Below are 8,418 nucleotides of genomic sequence, written 5' to 3'. Positions count from 1 at the left end.
TGGGAAGACAGCCCACCAAAAACGTGCCTCATCAGTAAAAGCAGCTCAGAGCTCAATTGGCTATAGCACAAGAGACTCAACCATCTCAACTTCAAGACGATCAACAAACTTGCTAAACATCAACTGGTAGAAGGACTCCCTTCTATTGTATTCCAGAAGAAGCAAGAATGTGAAGCATGCCTCAGAGGAAAGCAGACGTGGACATCATTCAAGTCAAAGACAGGACACTCCTCTGAAAGGATTCTGCATCTACTTCACATGGATCTGTTTGGCCCGATCACTCCAAGAAGCTACAACGGTAGGAAGTACACCTTGGTAGTTGTGGATGATTATTCACGATATACCTGGGTTATCTTTCTTTTCAAAAAGAAAGAGACACTGGAGGAACTGCCAAAGCTGTTGAAGAGACTGAGCGTTGAAAAGGAAGTCAACATCATCAGCATCAGATCAGATCGTGGGACTGAATTCCTCAATACTGTCATTCGTGAGTATTGTGATGAACAAGGAATCAGTCATCAAACTTCTGCAGCAAGAACTCCACAGCAGAATGGAGTTGCAGAGAGAAGAAACCGGTCTCTAAAGGAAGCAGCAAGGACGATGCTAGCCGAGTCAAAACTCCCCTTAAAGTTTTGGGCCGAAGCAGTCAACAACGCATGCTACACGCAGAATCGCTCCTTCCTCACTCAGAGACATGGAAGAACTCCTTACGAGTTATAGAAGAACAGAAAGCCATCGATTGCCCATTTTCATGCTTTCGGTTCTAAGTGTTTCATACACAACAACGATAAGAAGAGGTTGAACACCTTCGATTGCAAGGCTGATCCAGGAGTCTTCCTTGGATACTCCGGAACAGAACGTTCAAGCAAAGCCTATCGAGTGTTCAATACTCAAACTCTATGTGTAGAAGAAACACCTTATGTGATCTTTGATGAGTCTACAGATGGTTTCAGGGAACAAGATGCTGAAAAGAATGTTCAGATCACTGAAGGTTCCAAAGCTGAAATCCATACTGACGAGCCCTCTACTATCTTGGTATGGGGACCTGGCAAGGATGAAGATACTGAGATGCTTCAGTATCAGAAGATCAACCAACGGTCTGAAGTTCAAACTGGAGCCAATACAGATGACAATAGTCAAGGGGGAACTCCAGTTGCTGAAGTTCAAGATGAACGCGCAGAAGCCGCCCCAGCTCAACTCTCCCCTGCTCCAGAAAGTGCTCAACATCCAAGAGCTATTCTAACTAAAGAAGCTCCACCATCTCCTGAAGAAATCAAGAAATATCGAAGATGGTTTGAACTCCACTCTAAGGAGAACATCATTGGAGAACCATCAGATGGCGTCAAGACTCGGAGATCTATGTGCAACCTCGTCTTCGACATCAACCAGAACTGCATCAACGAAGATAAGAATTTCAGCTGTTTCTTATCAACTACAGAGCCGAAGGATATTGAAGAAGCTCTGAAGTCCACAGAATGGGTCATCGCAATGCTAGAAGAACTCAATGAATTCAACCGGAATTCTGTTTGGGAGCTTGTGGATCGACCAGACGATGCAAAGGTGATTGGCTTGAAATGGATTTTCAAGAACAAGAAAGACGAAGAAGGAAACGTTGTGAGAAATAAAGCAAGGCTTGTGGCTAAAGGATACAGTCAAGAAGAAGGAATCGACTACGACGAGACATTTGCCCCAGTTGCCAGATTGGAAGCAGTCAGACTCTTCTTAGCTTTTGCAGCTCACAAAGGTTTCAAGGTACACCAAATGGATGTCAAGTGTGCATTTCTCAATGGAGTGCTTACAGATGAAGTCTATGTAGAACAACCTCCAGGATTTGAGGCTGCTGGACCAGAAAAGGTGTACAAGCTGAAGAAAGCGCTCTATGGGTTGAAGCAAGCACCAAGAGCGTGGTATGATACTCTCTCGGAGTATCTGATTGAACAAGGCTTCAAAAAGGGATCTGTGGACAGAACGTTGTTCACTCTCAAAGAAGGAGAAGATCTCTTGCTTGTTCAAATTTATGTCGATGACATAATCTTCGGATCTAAATCCGAACACATGTGCAATAAGTTTGCTGACATCATGAAGAACAAATTCCAAATGTCCATGATGGGAGAAATGAATTTCTTTCTCGGATTGCAAGTCAAGCAGACCAAAGAAGGAATACTGATCAGCCAGTCCAAGTATGCGAAGGAGCTGATAGCTAAGTTCGGTATTCAGCACATGAAGTCAGTCATGATCCCAATGAACACAAACTGGAAAGTTGATCCAGGTTCAGAAGGAAGCTTGATCACTAAATTATTAGCAACAAATTACCGCAACTAACACGGTGCAATTGCAGCACAAAATCAGTAACCGAGTATCGTATCCACAGGGACTATTATAACGAATTACTCTAAGTAATCCTAATTAAACTATAGTAATATTCAGGCAACGAAAGGGAGAGATTGGTTGACGTAAATTAAAACGCAAATAGAAACTAATAAAAAATACGTAGATAAATTCAAATATGGAAAACTCTGACCCTAGGGATGTATTTTCACCAATCAACTACATGCATTCAACCTATTGATTCAATTACCAATTTTAATCCAACCCTGATGAAAGATCACTATATTATTCACAAGCGTCTCTAACGACCACCTATGAACGTAGATTAATTAATCCCTTTTCACATTCAAGACTCCAAGGAATAAATTAACTCCCAATAGCACATAAAGAATAGCTTCCTATAGCTTCACCTATCGCATTCAAGACTCAAGGCTAACACTATATCATGCATTCCTGAATCGGCTGAACAATTATCGCATTCAAGACTCAAACTGAACAGCTAGACATGTAAATCATTGATCAGATAATTCACAAGAGATTAAGCACCAGGAATCATGAATCATAAGTTGGAGGGCAAATTGATATCAATAAATCAAAAACACATAATTAATCAGATATATACAAACCCTAGGTTCAGATTAAAATACTAGCCAGACATAGTAAAATCAAACATAAACATAATTAAATTGGAAGCAATTGTAAAAACAGAATTGTATAAAAACCGAATTAAATAAAAACTGAAGTAGCGGCTTGAATCTTCAATCTTGATCCAAACCTTAAAAACTAGAAAGCAATAAAATTATAAAGCTAAAAACTAAAGTATGAATACTAGTGTTCGAGGTTCTGCCGTCTGATGATCTGCCTTAGGTCAAAAGAGGACCTATTTATAAGCTTCAGATTTCCTTCAGATCACCATAGGAGTTGCCATGCAAAGTAGAATTCCAAAAGGAAAAAGAATTCTAAAGGTAATAGAATCGTGTAAAACAAGGCAACTTTCCAGCTGGATGCACGCACTGAAAACGGACCACGCCAGAGAAATGAGTTTCGCCAGAGGAATGGTATCGCCAGCGGAATGGGTGATCTCTCTGCTATCGCCAGAGGAATGGGTGATTTCTCTGGCTTCTCGATTCCGCTGTAATGGACTTCTCTGAATATTGATTCCTCTGACTTTCACTTCTCTGACTGATTTCTCTGCTCTGTCGGATCCCTCTGACTTGGTTCCTCTGCTCTGACTTTTGAGCGCTGGACTCGACTCCTCTGGTCAGCAGGGAAGCGACTCCTCTGGCCTAGACTCCTCTGACATTCGCGAATTTGGGCTTTGATTTCTCTGGTCTTCCAGAGCAATGATGATTTCGCTGCTCTACAGACCCAAATACCTAAAAATCGCGAAAATCATCCAAAATTGAATTCTTCCATCTCGAAAGCCTAAATCACCTGCAAAGCATAAAATACACCATAAACGCACCAATTTCCAGAAGATTAACTTAAGATATGCACAAACAAACCCCTTAAAAATCGTGTAAATTAAGCATAAATCAACTCCCCCACACTTAGCCTTTTGCTTGTCCTCAAGCAAAATCTATATGAATCCTAGGAAGAGATTGATTTCAACAACGATTATTTCCATCCCATCATTCACAAAGTCAATTCAAAACTTTACAATCAACATACATCTCTCGGTCATGCAAGTAACTCAAAGTTTAAGAAGCAACAAAAGAGTAATGCAAGTAATTCGATCAGACCCAATTCTCCGCTAGAAGTGAATTCCCTAATGTGACCGCCTTTATAATCAATATCACCATTTTTCACACTTTTTGTGCTTAGAATTTTCGACAGTTGAGCCATAATTCATGAAATAAAACCATTTGGATATAATCCAAAGTCTTTTCACGTGGTTTCCCATGCTCATAATTAGACTAGAGGAGCAGAGACTCAGAGCTATCACATTTCAGAACAGGCCAGATGTTTCAGAGCTGGCAATTTTTTTAAAGTTGGCAATTCGTCCAACATTTTTCACATTTCACAGATAAGATACGATCGCAGGCAATCACAATGACAACACTCCTTCTAGCATCTACCGGACAAATCACGTTTTACTAACTTACAAAAGTGTTGCAACAAAACTCATAATTCTTTGCACAATCAAGAAACATATATCAAAGGTAAAACAAGAATATCCTCCATTCATTCACAAACCCAAAATTCACATCGAAAACCATCTTCTCTTCCACAGATTCATAAAAATTAGCCAGATTCGAAACCAAAAACTAAGCATAGAAAAATCAATTTCGCACAATTTTTGAAAAATATAAGCATAGAAACACCCCCCCCCCACACTTAAAGTATGCCATGTCCTCAGGGCATAAAAGAAATATGAAAAGTGTAGAAAACTTCCCTGAATATCGGCATTGCAAAGCTGAATCTTCGTGAGAGGCGTTGAAGAGGTTTGTGGCCTTGGGTAGAGTAAATATGGCGGCGCTGGGTAGGGCAGCGAAGTGAGTGACTTCGCTGGTCAGGATAGAGGAGAGGGTGGCTTCTCTGGACAGAGCAGCGAAGTGAGCGGCTTTGCCGAAACACGAAAACCTCCAGAAACCTGACAGAGAAACAAAAGCCCCAAACAAAACAAAGAAACAAAAAGAAACAAAACAAAACACAACGAAACTAAAAGGAAGGAAAACAAAACAAAGAAAAATAGTTGGGTTACCTCCCAACAAGTGCTTAATTTAACGTCTAGAGCTCGACGATACCTCAAAAACTCATGGAGGTCAGAAACAACATTCTAACCATCGGAAGGCTTTTCTACTCTTGGGTGCCCTCTCCACCAAAACACTTCTCTTGGCTCGGACATCCTCCACCAGCATTGCCCCCTTCTCATTCTTATTCCGAAAAATTCGGAATTTCACTTTCTTCTTCTTGGGGGTATGGGTTTTCAAAGACCCCCCATCATGCTCCAAAAACAAACACATCTCAAAAGTCAGAACTTCTTTTGGTTTTCGAGTTTTTTTCTTGGCTTCATACTTGGGCAGCTCATTTTTCGCAACCTCTTCATCCTCCGAATTTGCTAGAAAACTGTCAGCCAAATTAATCACTTCGTTCTGGGGAACTTCCTTTGGTGGAGGTTTCTTGAAGATCACCGTTTCCCCATAGGCTCCCAATATCATCGTCCCCATTTGCATATCTAGCTTTGCTCCACATGTGGCAAGGAAAGGTCTCCCTAACAGCAAAGGCATCTTTGGATCCTCCGGAATATCCAACACTACAAAGTCGACTGGGAAGAAAAAATCACTCACCTTCACAAGCACATCTTCCGCAACTCCTAGAGGTTTAGAGCAAGACTTATCAATCAGTTGAATTGTCTTGTCGGTTGGCTTCAAATCCCCCAGCTGCAACTTCCTATATACTTTAAGAGGCATGACATTTATGCTTGCTCCGGTGTCACACAGCACTTTCTCAAACAATGACTTCCCAATCTTCACAGGAATATTGAAACTGCCCGGATCTTCTCTCTTTGGAGGCAGCTGATACTCCTTCACTGCGAGCACCTCCTCAATTTCATTGAATGCACGGTTCTTTTCCATCACAGCCTTCACAATTTGCACCTCATTTGGCTTGTTTCTCAAGATCTCCACGGAAGGAATATTCACAGCCAACTTCTTAAATGTCTCCAAAAAATTGGAGCTTTGCTCATCTAATCTTGGTTTTGCCAGGTGATTCGGGAAAGGCGCCACAGGCTTGTACTCTGGCCTGGGAAATGTGGGATTAGGGATGGGCTCCTTAACTGCAGAAGAACTCGACACCTTAGAAATTGGTGGCGAATCGCATACAATCGTCTCCAAATCATCCTCCTCAAAAATCTCGACACCTTTTTCCTTGCCATTCCGCTGCTCTGGAGGATTCCTCTGCTCTGAGTGATTTCGCTGTTCTGGAACCCGCTTCTCTGGAACCCTCTGCTCTGGATCCCGCTGCTCTTGATTCCTCTGCTCTGGATCCTCAACTGGATTATCAACCACCCGGATGGAATGACATTGCTGATTTTGCTGAGGCTGCTGATGTTGGCTCTTCGGATTGAACTGAGTGTTGCTAAGAAGTTGGCCTGGCTTGTTCTGCGCAGCTGCTTGGTTGGCCATCTGACCAACTTGAGTCTCCAACATCTGCACCTGCTTAGACAATGCTGAAAAATTTTGCTCCATGTTGGAAATTTTGGTCCCCATGTTTGCCGAGTTTGCCTCCATCCCGGTCACCTTCACCAACACTTGCTTCATCATCTCCTCTAGTGAATCCTTCTTCGGCTCATTGATGACTCCTCCACTAGACACAGAAAACCCAGGTGGAGGTTGCACAGCATTGTTGGGATTTGAATAGGAAAAATTTGGATGATTCCTATTATTGGGATGATACGGTGGATGTCCACCCTGATGTCCCTGATAGTTTGGTCTATTGAATTGGTACTGCTGCTGGACAAAATTAGCATCTTCAAACTGTGTTACATCGGATAAAATCGGCTGCTGAGGAATTTTAGCTAGCAATGCTTTTCTCTCCAACTCATACTGCTTTTGAAGAGCTTCATATTTCTCTTTAAAATTATCTCTCTCCTCATTCACAGCTGCAATTCTTCTCGTGGAACTTCTGTCATTCGGCCATTGATAACTGTTGGAGGCCATCTCTTCTATCACTCGATAAGCCTCCTTTGTATTTCTATGTAGAAGACATCCACCTGCAGTAGCATCCACCATACTTTTTGTCAGACCAGTCAAACCATTATAAAAATGAATGATTTGCTGATCCTCCGTGAAACCATGTTGTGGACAGTTCCTGAGCAGCTCACGAAATCTTTCCCAGGCATCATGAATGGTCTCATCTCCTAGCTGGGAAAAGTGAGAAATCTCTGCAATGATTTTCTGAGCTTTAGAGGCAGGAAAGTATTTTGCTAGGAAAGCTCTACACAAATCCTCCCATCCAGTAATAGCACCTCTGTCCAGACTCTTGAACCACTCCTTCGCTCTGTCCCTAAGAGAGAATCCAAACATCTTCATTCTGATGGCATCAGGTGGCACTCCATTCTGCTTAATGGTGTCGCAGATATCTAGGAACTGGGTAATGTGAGCATGCGGATTTTCAGAAGCCGCTCCACTAAACTGCTCAGCTTGCACCATGTTTATCAATCCCGGCTTCAGCTCGAATGTGTTGGCCTGCACAGTTGGTCCCCATTTGCCTCCTTGAAATTGATCAACCCGAGGCTGATACATATGATTCAGTGGTGGCTCTGGTGGAGGAGCCCGGTTGCGCTCTCTCTCTTCGTCTAGCTGCCTCTGAAGGTGTGTCACGGCTCGCACAAGAGTTTCAAGGTCCATGTTATTCTGTTGTTCTGCCATTGCTTGCTTCTTCTTTTCGCGGTTGTCTCTTTTGTATTGCTTTTCGATTTCCAAGTTCAAAGGTACTAGATGTTCCTTTCCTTTGGATCTCGTGATCATACACGCCTGAGACAACAAACAAGAAAAGAAATTTTAAAAACTAAAAATAAAATAAAATAAAAATTTATAACGCCTGAAATAATGCTTAAGTCTAATCAGAAATATTAAAGTCAATTCTAAATAGTCCCCGGCAACGGCGCCAAAAAGTTGATCACTAAATTATTAGCAACAAATTACCGCAACTAACACGGTGCAATTGCAGCACAAAATCAGTAACCGAGTATCGTATCCACAGGGACTATTATAACGAATTACTCTAAGTAATCCTAATTAAACTATAGTAATATTCAGGCAACGAAAGGGAGAGATTGGTTGACGTAAATTAAAACGCAAATAGAAACTAATAAAAAATACGTAGATAAATTCAAATATGGAAAACTCTGACCCTAGGGATGTATTTTCACCAATCAACTACATGCATTCAACCTATTGATTCAATTACCAATTTTAATCCAACCCTGATGAAAGATCACTATATTATTCACAAGCGTCTCTAACGACCACCTATGAACGTAGATTAATTAATCCCTTTTCACATTCAAGACTCCAAGGAATAAATTAACTCCCAATAGCACATAAAGAATAGCTTCCTATAGCTTCACCTATCGCATTCAAGACTCAA

General features: G+C 41.6%; 1 non-coding gene across 1 annotated transcript; it reads left to right on the top strand.

Annotated features, from left to right (window-relative positions):
- Positions 1-7,116: 7,116 nt before the first annotated feature.
- LOC131003770 (small nucleolar RNA R71) lies at positions 7,117-7,223 on the top strand. Its single transcript, XR_009094790.1, has one exon. It is a non-coding gene; the product is annotated as a small nucleolar RNA R71 (small nucleolar RNA).
- The last annotated feature ends 1,195 nt before the right edge of the window (positions 7,224-8,418 follow it).

Source organism: Salvia miltiorrhiza, unplaced genomic scaffold (assembly GCF_028751815.1).
Source record: "Salvia miltiorrhiza cultivar Shanhuang (shh) unplaced genomic scaffold, IMPLAD_Smil_shh original_scaffold_266, whole genome shotgun sequence".
Lineage (NCBI taxonomy): Eukaryota > Viridiplantae > Streptophyta > Magnoliopsida > Lamiales > Lamiaceae > Salvia > Salvia miltiorrhiza.
The sequence above is the reverse complement of the archived record's forward strand: the minus strand, read 5'-3'. Positions and strand labels throughout refer to the sequence as shown.